At 41.0% G+C, this 15,041-nt stretch overlaps 1 long non-coding RNA gene across 1 annotated transcript; it reads right to left on the bottom strand.

Annotated features, from left to right (window-relative positions):
• Nucleotides 1–291: 291 nt before the first annotated feature.
• Nucleotides 292–12,608, bottom strand: LOC134472391 (uncharacterized). Its single transcript, XR_010042196.1, has 3 exons — nucleotides 12,466–12,608; nucleotides 2,244–2,294; nucleotides 292–400 (listed from the first exon to the last, which is right to left on the bottom strand). It is a non-coding gene; the product is annotated as an uncharacterized LOC134472391 (long non-coding RNA).
• Between the last annotated feature and the right edge of the window lie 2,433 nt (nucleotides 12,609–15,041).

Genomic DNA, 15,041 nt, shown 5'->3' with positions numbered 1-15,041 from the left:
GGCTTGTTCACATCGCAGGGAAAACGTAATGAACAGTGTCAGCATTTCCTCAGAACTTTCTGCTAAGTGTAGATGTGAAGGAAGGATAAACTTTCACCTATCTATGCACAGCTGTCCTCTCTGAGATGGGACAAACTCCTGAGTTTCCTGTGTCTGACCCAGATTCACCCATAGCCCACCCACTGCCCACTCCCATCCCTCCCACACACTGGTTCACTCTGACACTTTCCAACTCCAGGAACACAGGATGTTGAACGAGGCTAGAGACCCAGAGAAATCCCACTCTGTACTCACAGGGATGAGGGGGTGGCTCAGGGCGTCTTTGGTCCTGAGGCTCCATCTCAGTGCCTGGAACACCGTATGATTTCTTGTTGGAATCTTCCAAAAGTGTCCAAAACACCTGTTTAAAAATTAAAGATAAATAAATCGTATCTTTTGTCTCACTCACCCACATGGCAAGCGCACCCCATCTCCTATGGTGTCACCTGTGCCTCTCCAGCCACCCCTCCCACCTCTGCAAGGCCTCCAGGAACACTGGCCCTGCTCTCCTTTCAAAGTGCTCTCACTGGTCCTGTCTCACTGCCCACCCACCCAGCGTGACTCCTGCACACAGCACCTCCATTCCAATCCCCTAAGCAAGCGCCTAGGCTGACAGTCAGTGGGCTCCCATAGGGCCAGCCAGCAGGGAGAGGCACTCCGCCTTTCCACATGCAGCTAATTAGTTTAGATAGAATCCTACTGAGCAAAACTGGCACCGCAGCACTGTGAAGGTCCAGACATCCATTAGACCCAACGCAGCTGTCTTTATGAGAAAGATGACGCCCTTTGTGGATTCTCCACGAGCACTGGAGGGAAGCTCCGGACCTCACTGAACTGCAGGTATTGATAACGATGCAGGTATTGATTATAACAACAGTTCTCCACAACAACAGTGTGTGGAGCCAGCCATGTGAACTGGGATGAATTATTTCACCACTCTGTGCTGTAGCTCCCTGCTGTTCTAAGTGATAAGAAGAAACGTATTGTAGGATTGGTGCCAGCAGAGCCCCATATGTAAGGGAGAAGGTGAGAACTATGCCAGGCATGCGGCTGGCTTCAGATGTCTAATCCCAGGGCCGCCAGCCAGAGGGGGTATGCGGTATGTGTCACCCTCTAACTCCCACATCACCCCACTAAGGTAAGCACTGCTGTCTCCACTGATGGCCAACTGGCTGAGGCGTCCTGCAGTGACTGTTCTCCTAGCTCATTTACGAAGAACGCAGAAGTATTCACCTTATGTGTTCCCAAAGAATGAAGTTAGAATCCACAGAAGTAGCATGGGTCAAGAATTACTCACTGCATTAAAGCCTTTTTTGTAAACTACATGGAGTTTAAATAAAATGGTCATGTGTAACTGTGTCATAAATATATTTTGATAACAATGGGTGAATTTTTGGCAACAGTCTTTCTCTCTCACTTGGTCTCCCTCTTTCTGTATTGGGAGATGAATCCAGGGCCTCTGCATTGAACTACACTTCTGGCTCCTTTTTTCATTTTTTTCACCATGAAATAGGGCCTCATTAAGTCCCCAAATTGGCCAGGCTCCACTGGAACTTGTAGTCCTCCTGCTTCAGCCTCTTGAGGTACTGGGATTATAGGCATGCACCACCATGCCTGGCTTTTCATTGATTGATTGACTGATTGATTGATTGAGACAGAGTCTATGCAGTTCAGGCTGATCTCGAAGTTACTATGTAGCTAAGGCTGGCCTTGAATTCTCAGTGACCCATGCCCAGCAAAACCCGGCCCTTCCACTTCCAAGAACCCAGGATCGATACAGGAACCAGGAGTGTAAAATCTGGGTCTCACTGAGACTCCAAGTCAGATCACCGAATTCAAAGTCCACAGTTCTGAGCAGGACGGCATGGAGCTGTCTCTTTTGCAAACGTCCTTGCTCTTCCCGATCCCCCAACAAGGTTGTCACTGTATGTGAATGGATGTGTGTGTATCCTCCTGTGTGCTCTCAGTAATCTCACAGATCAGTAGGGGAAGTGTCAGAACCATCACAATACAAGACAGAATGCCTCTGAGGATTTCATCAGCTTGCACATGAAGTGTGAAAGGGAACCTAAGAAAATGGGGAGGCATCGAGGGTCATCTAGTGCTGACCTCCTTAAACTACAGGTGCCACTGAGAGATACAGAATAAAGGTCCAGTGGCCCGATGGACCAAGGGGATGGAGGCCCACTAAAGGTTATACTTACCAAACCTAGGTGGCGCTGTTTGGGCTCTTAAGACTTTGTGCTGTGAGTCTCCTGTTGAATGGAAATGATCAGCTTGGTAAATGAGTGTCTCATAGAAACCTACAATCTACAGTACAGTGTTGCCCAGACTTTCAATCAGAGAAAACGCATATAAAGATTCCCCCATTCTGCTGAGTTTGGGACATAAAAGTTCCATGTTTCAGTTTTAATATATCATGATCTTATGCATATTTTCTAAAATTTTAAATTACCTCTATCTGAAGGTGTATCTTCACAATGTTTTTAGATAGCCAACATATGGTAAGTGTCTTGTTTCATTTGTACAATTATCAGGATGTGGAAAATACCATTTAAAGAATCCCAGTATGGATAACAAGATTATGAAAGTCCTCCAACACAAATAAACACTTCAAAGGAGAAAGAAGGCTTGAACAGTTGTGTAAGCAGTTACCTGGATGCAGAAAAAGTGTCTACCACTCCCATCCCAGCCTCTCTCCACAGTTTGAGGAGCAATGGATTGGGTGCCTAGGATAGAATGGCACTGCTGTTTCTCCTCTTCTGATATTTTTGCGGTTGCTTCTCACCCAATAGGAGCCATTGGCCAACTCAACTGCACCAGGTAGAACCTACACCCTGCCCTTCTTACACAGAAAGGACAAAAAGAACTAGAAGATTGGTTTCAAATCTAATGCTTGCATTTCATTGGAAATGTCTCACACACCTCACACCAAGGCCAATTAACTGGCCCAACTATTTCTATTATTTTTAAGTAAGTCTATCACAAGAAATGAAGAAAAAGGAAATGGTAAAGACATTAAATCTCAAAGACACTAGCATGAAAATTGCACACACTTCCACAAAAACACGGCTCTAAATGTAATATCTATGGGATTTCAGCTTTTTCTTGCCTTACAAGGAACAATAAATTCAGGAGTTCTGGGATTCTTCATCTGGGAACTTCCATCTTCTTAATTTAAAAGTGTTCAGGGTCCCAGAGTTTATGGGGCTGGGTGTCCCATCAGCACTGATTGGGCCATCAATCCCTCCATGGAGGACAGAGGTTCGGGCCTCTGTGTTCCCTGTTTAAAGGGCACTGTCAAGTGGTCTCAGAGCCAGGCTGTGCCCACACTTAACACATCACCATGATGGACGACGCCCTCGGAAGGCTGACACAAGGTGTCTTTCTGCTTAGGTGCTGGGGAGATGATGAGATTGGGAAAACTCCCACAGGACAGTGGCAGCAGTGTCCAGCTGCATGAGGGCATGGCGGAGCAAGCATTCCTGAACTGTAGTAGAGATGGACCCCAGCTGTGTCCTCTCAGGTTCCCCCAAAGTGAGGGTTTTGACTTTTAGGAGCAAAAACGGTGAAACCATGCTAAGAGCTTAAAGCACAGGAAATGAGGGCAATGGCAAATCCTATCCAGGTTTGGGACCCTGAGCAGAGCTGTCCCTGACATGTCACGCAGCACAGCAGGACACGCGGCAAGGTTCACTGCCAGCGGGCAGGGACTGGTGTTCATGTCCTGCTGCTGCTGCCCCAGTGGTGACTGAAAACAACACGAGCAAAGGCTTACAACTCCAGAGTCAGAGAGCGTAGGGAGCCTCGCTGGGCTAAAAGCCAGGGAGCAGGCTGTCCTGGCCTGCACACACCGGCCGGCGACCCACCTGGCCTCAAAGCACATCTCCACAGGGCTCCACCAGGATGCCACTGCTACCCTGTCTGAGCTTCCCCTGTCCCTCTTTTTCGACATAAAGGTCAACTGGTTTCTTTCCCACCATTCACAATAGATGTCTGCAACACAGTGATCACACTGAGCCTGGGTGGACACACACATGGATCATGGATTGCACTGCCATCAGCGTTACCCCTCTTCCCATGTCCCCCCTCCACAGCCCTTCTGAGCTCCAGAGTCCAGCTCCCTGTTCCTCAGCAGATCTCCTTTATTTTGCTCTTTAAATCACCTGTATCTTTGGTTCTCTGACCCAAAGAGAAACCATGCAGGATTTAATCTTGTGCATCTGACTTATTTCTCGGAATATTGTGGTCTGAAGGTACATTAATTTCACAGGAATGGCTGCAGTTTACCCTTCCTTACGGCAGAGCGGCACGCCAGGGTGTGAGTGCCACACTTTTTCTAGTACACCAGTATTTCCATGGTTTAGCTGTTGTGTGAGCTGCTGTAAACATGCATGTGCATGAATCACTCTAACAGGATGACTTTAACTTTTTATATCTCAGGGTTCAGATCTTGAATCTTTCCCCCAAAGTCTCATGCATTTATTGGAGGGCTTCCAGGTGACTGGATCATGAGGGGTCAACTCCAGTGTATTAAACCATCCATCATTTGCTGATATCATAGCACTTTAGCAGGCAGGGTGTGGTGGAAGAGTGTGGGTCACTAAGTGTGACCGGGGAGATTCTGGTCCCTGGCCTCTGCCTCTTTGGTTCTTCACTCTCTGCTTCCCTGACGCCATGGAGCAACTTTCCTCCACCAGGTCCTTCCGCAACAGCTGACCATGGACGTGAACTCTGAAACCGGGAGCCAAAATCAATCATTCCTCCTTTCAATTGATTTTCCCAGGTATTTGGCCACAGCAATGAAAAGCTGACCACTGCATCACACAACAGTCGCCCAAAACCCTGCTCCACCTTCGCTCTTACCCACCCCAGGAGGACCACGGCACCAGAGCAGGCGAACTGTACAGGGATTCTTAGATGCTGCCTTCTGAAGTGAAAAATAAAAATTCCTCAAGCCCTGGTCTGCCTTTTCACCCAAAGCCTCTGTCTCCAAAAGTCCTGAGGGGGAATGGAGCTATGAGTCACATGACCAAGAAGTGGTATCCAGAGCCCTCCTGACAGGAACACAAAGGGTCCTGCTCACCGGGACTTAGCGAAGTGCATGGAAAACAACTGCCCTCCTCATGCAAGCAATCCGACGTTCCCGATGTTACCAAACATTCAAAAGTATTAAAAATCCACCACTAAAACTCACTCTGTCTCTGCAGGTACAGCCAAGTAATCAACTCCCCTGGGCCCAGCCCCGCACAAAGCAAGTATCACCCTCTGTCAGTGTGTCCCTGAGGTCCAGGGGTTGAGCAGAAAGTGGCAAGCCCTCCACATATTTAGGGTGTGATCCAGTCCTAACATCTCGACTTCCCTGACCTGAGGACACATTCAGAGACCAAGATATGTAAGAGATGCATTGCAGTTTTAAAGAGAAATGTGCTTTCCAGCCACAGAAACAGAGTCAAGAGAGTTGCCTGGCGGGTCCTCCCTGCTCTAGCAAAGCCATCAGCTGAATTTGGACTAACAAAGAGACTCCACACAGAGCAAGGCAGCAACCACGTGGCCTGCTGATCCACAGCAGTGAGGACACAAAATTGACTGCAATAGACTATTTAAGGCTCCACCAAACAAAAGAAAAATCTTCTTAATCTTTTCCTGGCATTCTCAGACAGACCCAAATGCACTATAATACCACACCTTGCTAAGCTTCATATATGGTTTGTGTAGCTCAGATTCTTTGTGTATGGTTGTCTGGAGGACTTTTTTTTAACATCTGTGCATGGTGAGACAGAAAAAGAGGGGTGTCTGAGATCTGATGAATCAATATTTATTTAGGACCTATTCCGTGCAAAGCACGTACTACATGGAGAAGGTGAAAATTACTGCAAGGAATTGGAGGAACACGTATTACACCTCCAAAGTAATGGAGCAACTTGTTCTGTTCCTCCTGGTTGGTCTTGTTATTGGGGTGAATAACAGCATAGGCATGAATCTTTGATAAAGAAAAAACAGCTCCCAAAAGCAAGTTACATGGATGAATTACTCCTTCAAGAAGGTAACAGGGGTGGATACTTGCCCTTGGATTGTGCTGGTCTCCAGCTTTATTGTGTGGTTCTACAGCTCTTCAAATTTCAACTTTTTTGAATTCATAAAAAGGATTTATCTGTACAATTAAACAAATTAAAACAAATGGATGGACAGATAGATGACAGATGGACATAAATTTTTTTTAGAAAAGATTAACAAACGTTCAAAGTAGCATGGTTGGAAATGAATAAACTATTTTGGAGAACAGAATACTGTAATGAAATAATGTCAAAGAAATATAACATAAAAAAATTCTTAGAGGTGACACTACACTCATAACTAGTGAAACATTTTAAACATGGGGCAATGAAAATACAGATACACAACCTCAGAACATTCCACTGTACGTTTATTTTGAGCATAAATAATAGTAGAAATTTTGACAAGTCCTCATCTCTGTATAGTACCTTCAAATACATAACCTGAACTCAGTATCATATTATCTAACCCAAAAGAAAGCTTCTTGTGGGACATAGGAAAAGTACTACTAGTTCAGAGGCAAGAAAAATGAAGTCAATAAAGAACTTAAAACTCAGCTCTCACAGAACAAACAGCCCCACTAAAAATCAGCCAGACACCATCACAGACCCCTCCCTACAAACTGCGTGGGGCTGGCAAGCACAATGCCCAGTGTCACACGGCCTCAGGAAATGCAAACAGCAACAGCGAGACACCACAGGCCTCCAATGGACCCTGAGGTGCTGGGCACATGCAGAGTGGCCGGAACTCTCCCCCACTGCACACAGAGATGCCAAAGGCTGCAGCCGCCTCGGGGCACAACGGGTCTGCTGCTCATGGAGCTGAAGACGACCCTCAAGCTTCACAAAAGGCGGCTGCCACCCAGCTCTCACACGTGATCGATAGCCAGGCTGCCGAGAGGAGGACGTTGACAGTGAGGGACGCTGGGGACAGAGGGACGCAGAGGGCAATGAGAGGCCTCCGCGGCTTCTCTCCGCCTTCTCTGTTACCCTAAAGCTGCTCTACAATATGGTTTAAAATCAATTTTAAAAATGAAATCCTAGCCCGGTATCTGCCAAGTGGCTTCATCATGAGAGAAAGCGATAAAATGAAGACACGGGTTGAGAGTGATCATCCTGGTTCCCAGGCCCTCCCTGGCCACACAGTCACAGGCTGACGGCCTCGGCTCCTCCTCGCTGGCTTCCATCCACTGGCTTGCAGCTTTCTGTGGCCTGTGTAAGTGGATTTACCCGTTTTTACTAAAGTAATCCTTCAAAATCTAGCTCAGGTTTTCCTAAGGGAAAGTTCCCCAAATACTCACAAGTGGTTATTTATTCTGTACTGAGTTCCCAGAGCCTGGTTTATATATCTCAATTTTCACATTTATCATATTGCTGTAAAATAAATTGTTAACAATTATCTCTAATTAGAGTAAGCTCCAAAGGAAAGTTGGACGTTTTCTGCATCTTTATATTCTCATATGCTTGCATGTAATCTTAAAAAAAAAAGGGCCTTGAGATATAACTTATTTACCATAAATTCACCCTTTTCAAATGTGCACTAAGTGACTTTTGGTTTAGTCAGAGTTGTGCAACCACCACTATTAATTATAGAACATTTTTAATACCTTCAAAGAGAAACTGCATACCTCTCCTAAGCCCCTGGAAGCCAGTACATTTCTCTACAGATATGCCTGTTCTGGACAATTCATATAAATGGTGACATTCAATAGGCATGTTTCACAAGTATTTACTGCGGGGTCATGGCATGCCAACTCTAATGCATACAGTGTATTTTGGCAAGAGTATGAGAGCAGACAAGATAGCAGAAAGTACTGGGTTCAAATTTCAGATTTGTCATTTATTGGTTGTGTGAACTTGGGCAGATTATGTAAACTTTTTGAGCTTTGGTGAAGCATGGTAACAGTATCTTTCTTTTAGAATTGCTGTCAAGGTTAAATAAGGTTATGAATATTAAGGGCTTATCAGTGGCCACCAAAATAATATATGTTATTACTGAAGTTGTAAAGGTAAAAAAAAGTCTAACAATAATACAATGTGATATAAGCAACGATTATTAAATATTTATGTCTCTGTCATAATGGGATACTTTCTATTATTGGCCTTCTACGCTGACTATGGAATAATTAGACATGGGCCTGGGATTTAGCTCACTAGCGTAAGCGCCTGCCGGCAAGCGCAACATTATGAGTTTGATCCTGATACAGAAAAAAATTTATAGAGCAGTTTGATTTTCTATGGTACATATTGAACAAATATTCCAATTTATAATGTACTGGCCCTGAGATACCAGTCAGAAAAAGGGATTTTGGACAAAGATTTCCACTTCATTTAAACCCATGATCAATTTCTTTTCACTGTTACCATTTATTCAACTCTACTACTAGACTAGTGAAGAAAAAGATTACTTTTCACATGTATAAAACAACTTTTTATTTGAACTTTCTATCCTATAACAAGGCAAGCATTTCATACAATGTTGGCATTTAATGAAAAATGCAAACTATGGATTTTTTAAAGCACATTTTAAAATTTTAGTTGTTCTTAAGTTCTCCTTCACAAATACATGTTACTTTTTTTTTTTTTTTTTTACAGCAGACAAGCTATCATGGCTACTTAGATGGATGCACATCCAGAAGTTCAAGAAAGGAAGAGGTAATATAAACAAACTGACTGAATCTGAGGCAGGGACACTGGTGACTGACTCCTAAATAGGCCAGCTCAATTATGGGATGGGAAAATACGCTGTGAAAAACTAACTTTCCTTACAATGTTGGAAATGTTTTTCTCTCCATTTACTTCGGACTTTAATTTGAGTTTCATTTGCTTTAGTAATTAATTTATTTTAAAACTATATTCATAGGCTGGGAATTTAGCTCAGTGGCTCGAGAGCTTGCCTGATGAATGCAAGGCTGTGAGTTTGATCCCTGGTGCCAAAAAATAAATAAAACTCCTATCTTAAATGGACAAACAGTTGTACCTCATGTGTCTGTGTGGATTATTCAAATACTAAAATTTAAAAAGAGGTATAGCAGGGGTTGCCTTCCAAACGAGTTAAAGCAAAGGCCCAGAGGCCCCTTGTGGTGCTGGATCATGGGGAGGACCAGAATGTCCTCATGATGGGGTGAAGGGAGTATAGTGACAGGTCTGAAGAATGGGTACTCACCAACCATTACCAAAATCTTGCAATATCTTAACAATGGTAACATGCTACATGCTAGTGGACTTCCAGCCCTGGTCTATGCATTTCTCCTTCAATCTCAATAGTTAGAACCGAGGTCTATGACAGAAAGAGGACTCTGACTGAGGGGAGAACGAAAAAGAAAACAATTCTGAGGCAAGTGCATCAGAAGAGAAAAGAGGCGGCAGATACCAAAACGAATATAAAAACTATGTTGAGGAAAGTATTTTTCACATTCTTCTACTCTTCCTCTTCCTAATCACAGGACCCGTGATCATCGCAATTCTAGGCTTTAAATCAATTCACAAAAAACAAATTAACCCAAGCCCCTATGCTAAGTGACTTATTTGTCCAGTAAACTATATGTTACAAGTCCATTCACCTGAAATATAATTTACTGAGGATCAATTTGCCGAATTTACCAAATTCATGTTTTCTAAAAACCACTTATGGGGCCCACAGCATTTTGAATCTGATGAACTGGAGGGCAAGAGGAACATTGGGAGCCAGGGAGGAGGGTGGTAGAGGCTCCTGGGTTCTGCCTGCCCTCAGTTTACTCTCTCTTGCCCTCAGGCTTAGTCTTTGCTTTTGGTCTCCTTGAGCCTTTGAGCTCTGTGCTGACTACAGAGACAATCTGTTCTACCAAGCAGAAGGTTCCTCTTTGCTCCAGTTCCCTCCAATTGTGGCAGCAGGGAGCTGGGATAAAGATAAAAGCAACATTCCTTAAAATGCTGATACCACACAACTATCTACAAGTTGCTAAAACCCACCCAATTAGAAGTGCTACAGTTAATCATGTTTTTGATGACAATTGGAAAGTTTGGATAATTTGGTAAAATTTAAAATTGCTAAGCACTAAAGAAAAATTTACGACTTTTGCAAAGATTCAGAAATAAATCATTATACATAAAAAAATTCCCAGAGAAAATATTAAAAGTTCTGGCAACATTCAGAAGAAAAATATGTCCACTGTTAAAACTCGGTTTTCGAAAACCTTTCAAAAAACAACTTTTCCATGAAGATACAGGGTATAAAGACAGCAGTGAAAGGCCACACCCATCTAAAATCAACCAAAGCATGCTTCATCTGCTGGCCAAACATCAAATATATAAGTATAAACAAAGCAAAACAACTAAAAATAAAAGATTCCTAAACTGAAAGAAAGTGCTCGAAAGGAAAGAACAACTTGTAGGTATACCCATATAAGTAAGGTATGTTTAAGTGTGCAAGATAGATAACCATATTATTAAGTTTTTGATAGACCATCAAACTGAATAGTTGTACTGTGATTGACTGTCTTTGATTTTGTAACTTGAATACTTCTAAGATAGCAATATATATCAACTAGTGATGATTTCTTAATGTGACATTCTGTATCACTTCTACACTTTATTCACCTTTGCTTTCTTTTTTAATTAAAAAAATCCCACCCACTCCCAAAAGATGTCAACTTACATGAATCATCTAAAGACTGGAAATTTTGTGCAAAATAACAGTAACCTTTTAAAGATATACACATCTATAGATACACAGATTTTTTTAATATCAGGAATTGAACTCAGGGCTTGCAAGGCAGGCACCTGTGCTGCTGAGCTACATTACCAGTCCCTCATGTTACTTTCTAAATAGCAACTTATGAGGAACCAGGAATCCTTAAAGAAACAGCCAGTTGCAAGTCAGAAGCAAAGAGAATTCAAAGTGAATCTGGAAATTTTGTTTACCAGAAACCAAAGAAGTAGTTGGAGAATCATTATGAGGATCTTTTTTTTTTTTTAAGAAAAGAATCAGCGTAAAGGAATCAGCGTAAAGGTGATTTTATTAGCCAGATGTTAAGTATAAACAAAAAAAAAATAAGTGAAGGATTATAACACAGTAAATATTAATAAAAATAAAAGAATCCTCAACTTTTTAATGATTTTCTTAAAGGGGGAAATAACATGCTTTTTTGCAAAAAATACCAGCTAGTCAATATACAAGCAATGACATAAATAGAAAAACCACCATTTCCATACTGATTCAAGTAAAAACCATCAATGATGGTAAAACCACTGTATAAAAATTTTGGGAACGAGTGGTCACATAACCTGAAAGCATCATACTATAGACTATTTACCAACTGCAAAGGGAAAAAGTTATTTTTATAACCTGCCTTGTCTTAATATGGCAGAACATTTTTATTATGATTTTTGGCTATTGATGCTCCCTCTGATACATTCTTCACCTATTTTCTGGTGGTTTGTGAAAGGACTTTGCCCCCAATGGGAAGCTGCAGCAGTGGGAGGCTGGGAGGTGGAACTAAGGGGCTCTATGTTGAGGTCACCTTTCCTGCCCCTAGGCAATTTACCTGTGGCACAAAAGGAATTCCACTGGGCTACCTGTGCCATCAGTAATGTCCCTTAGGCACCACCCCAAACCTAAGCTATATATATGCCCCCACACCATGTGTCTGGTACAGAGAAAGCCAGACCCCGGAGGTCACTGAGTCTTTCTCCACATTCTTAAAATAAAGACCACTTTTATCTCACATTTCTATCTTTTTAGCTGCCGAAAGTTCTATCAGTTTATCTTTCATTAACTGAGTAGTATAAATTTTTAACTGAGTCTTTGACTTGTTTACGGGACATCTGTTACAATACAAATTTTAAATTTTGATACAGTTAAATATCTCAATCTATTTCTTTATGATTTCTGCATTTGAGGGAATTTCATCTATCTTTCTCTAACTTCAGAGTCATAAAGACACCTTCCTATATTTTCTCGTGGAGTTTGGATTCTACTTAGCTTGTTTATCTAAGAAACTGAAGAATGATAAAACTGGTGGAAAAGTCACCTTCTGTTAACATAATTATTTGTTCTATTACATTTTTCAGCTCTAAGTGAATTCTCCTTTGTGGACATGAATAATCAAGAGCTGAGGAACAAGGGAGAGAGGAGGGGAAAAGGAAGGAAAGGAAGAGGAAAAATGAGACTAGCAAAAAAAATGGTTTGTAAATAAGGAGAAGAGGAATTCAAAGGAGAGGAGGGGAAAACGGGAAAAAAAAGATGACACATCATGTACAGATATGAACTATGTACGATAAATGTTATTATGTATATCTAAAATGTGCCAACAAAATAAAAAAGTTTAAAACATGTTACAGTTATAATTTCAGTGTGTTAAGTGAAAAAGAACAAGTCGTATCATCTTACATGAGTGAACAAAACTTGTTTCTTGAGCTCTTCAGAACTGTCATTTGGAGTCCATGCTTCAGCAAACTGCAGGAAATCCCATTTTTCCTTATCACTTTCCTCAGCCTGAAGTTGTTCCTTCCTACCATTCAATATGCTCCCAGTGACCCGAGCCTGTACAGTGGAAAAGCACGGGAATTTTACAACAATTCACTTTTTAACTGAGTCTCAATAAGTGTCACCTCACAGCTGACACTTATTAAGCAGTAAATGTATTTTGCATTTCAACAACAAGCTATCAACTAGGAAAAATGTATTTTTCTAGCAGACTATGGACTTTAGTAATTTATTCAAAATTACAATCAAAGTACCAAGTCAATGATTTCTATCTTTAATGAGTAAAGGATCTAAGTAAAAATATTATATATCAGCTTTTCTAATAAAAACTTTTATACTAATGTTTATGTACTTTGAAATTTAGCCAAATATGACTGACAATGCTGAATAGCCACACCCACTGCTTAGAAAGTACAGTAAAAAAGGAAACATTTGTGCTCCCTCTGAACTTCATCACATTGAAATCCAGCACACATTGTGCTGGCATGAGGAAGTGGAGCATTTGGAAGGTGATTTGGCCTTGAAGGTGAGAATCCCTGGACTGGGATTAATGAGTTTATAAAACACTCCATCAGGAAAATACAGTTAACTCCAAATAAATAACCCAATGATGCACAGGAGACTCTTAAAAAATTATAAACCAGTCCCAAAATTAGTACCAGGAAGAAAATTCTAAAATTCAGAAATTAATGAAATGAAAACAAAATTGACTAGGTACTTTGTGAATGGATCAAAGAACAGATTCCTGCAAAGGTTCAACAAACTAAAACTTTAAGCCATTTTTAACAAAATAAGGAAATTTTTTCCCAAATGTATGGTAACAGAACTGTAAAAGGTAAAATCACAATCGTTTTTGCCCAAAGCTACAGGATCAGTTGTGAATCTTTTACAAGGTCTCTATTTTAATGAATTAGGAATTCAGAAAAAGAGGGTAAATTCATATGTGTATAAAACCTAAGTTCAAAAAAGACTCAGTAAAGTTTTATAAGAACAATAGAAAAGATCTACTTCCAAAACTCCTAAGCCTCTTCAATGAACTTGAAAGGGAATACCCAGATTCATTCCTGGAACTAAGCATTAACCACATTCAAAAACCAGAAAAGAACCCAAGCATTACAGGACTATCTCTTTCACATTAGCACAGATGCAGTGATCCTCAATAAATACTGGCAAACAGAATGCAGCAAATCAGTAAGCTTATACTCCATGATGAAATAAAATTCATTCCAAGGGTGGAGAAATGGTTCAGCATATTCAAATCAATGAGTAAAACAAATTACATACACAAAAGCAAGGAGAGAAATCACATGATCGTCTCAATTCAGAAAAAACTTTCAAAAAATTTACTACACACGTATAAGGTTTATTTTTAAAAGCTTGAAAATACAGGTACACAATGTAGTTATCTCAACCTGGAAAACTATCAGTCACAAAACAGCAGTAAACATCATACTATAGCTGAAAGCTTTCCACAAACATGAGGAAATCAACCTTGTTCACTATCTCCAGTCTCCTTCGATATTGAAACATTTTGAACCAGTAGGCAAAGCAACAGCATGAGACAGAAATAAACAGGATGCGGCTAAGAAAAGAAGTTAATGTATCATTATTTGCTGAGGACGTCACCCACTACACAGAAGACTCCCTCAACTCCAGCAATAGGTCCATAAAAGTAGCAATTACATTCAGAGGAGTACCAGGATATAGACACAACACTCAAAGATCAACAGCATTCATGAAAACCAATAGACAAATTAGAAAACTAGTACCTTTCTCCATGGTATCAAGAAATGAAACACCCAGGAATTAATCTCAACAAGAAAATGAATGATCTTCATAAAATAAACAGCACTAATAAGGGAGATAAAATAGAATATCTAGCATTGAAAAGTTATCCTGTTTCTGAACACATACACCCACTTTAGTTAGTCAAAGAGGTAACCATACTTGTAAAACTGTTATTTAGCTCTCACAAAAATCAAACTTCAAAGCAGTATTCTTACAGAAGTAAAATTGACCCTAAAAAATCAAACAAGCAGTATTCTTACGGAAGTAAAACTGACCCTAAAATTGGTTATGGGAGCAGGAAAGACTTAGAATACCAAAAGCACAATCCAGGGAAAGAAGGGCAAGGCAGCGGAACAGAAGAGATCTAGAATAGCAAGGGCAATTATGGGCAAAAAAGGCAAGGCAAGAGGTATCTCAATTCCTTACCTGAAACTGTATTACAAATCCTCAGTGATAAAATCAGCATAGTACTGGAAAAGAAATAGGCCTAGGATCAATGGAACAGATTAGAAAATACAAACACAACTACAAAGGAACTCAGCCACCCAATATTTGACAAAGGGGCTAAACATGTCGCCTGGAAAACGGATAGCCTCTTTAATAGATGGTGTCTGAAAAATTGGCTTTTCACATGCCAACAACTTAAAATACAACCATGCCTATCACCATGTACTAAACTAAAGTCAAAATGG

The sequence above is a fragment of the Cavia porcellus genome, unplaced genomic scaffold, assembly GCF_034190915.1.
Source record: "Cavia porcellus strain 051 isolate PalLab524CR breed Dunkin Hartley unplaced genomic scaffold, mCavPor4.1 scaffold_23, whole genome shotgun sequence".
Lineage (NCBI taxonomy): Eukaryota > Metazoa > Chordata > Mammalia > Rodentia > Caviidae > Cavia > Cavia porcellus.
The sequence above is the reverse complement of the archived record's forward strand: the minus strand, read 5'-3'. Positions and strand labels throughout refer to the sequence as shown.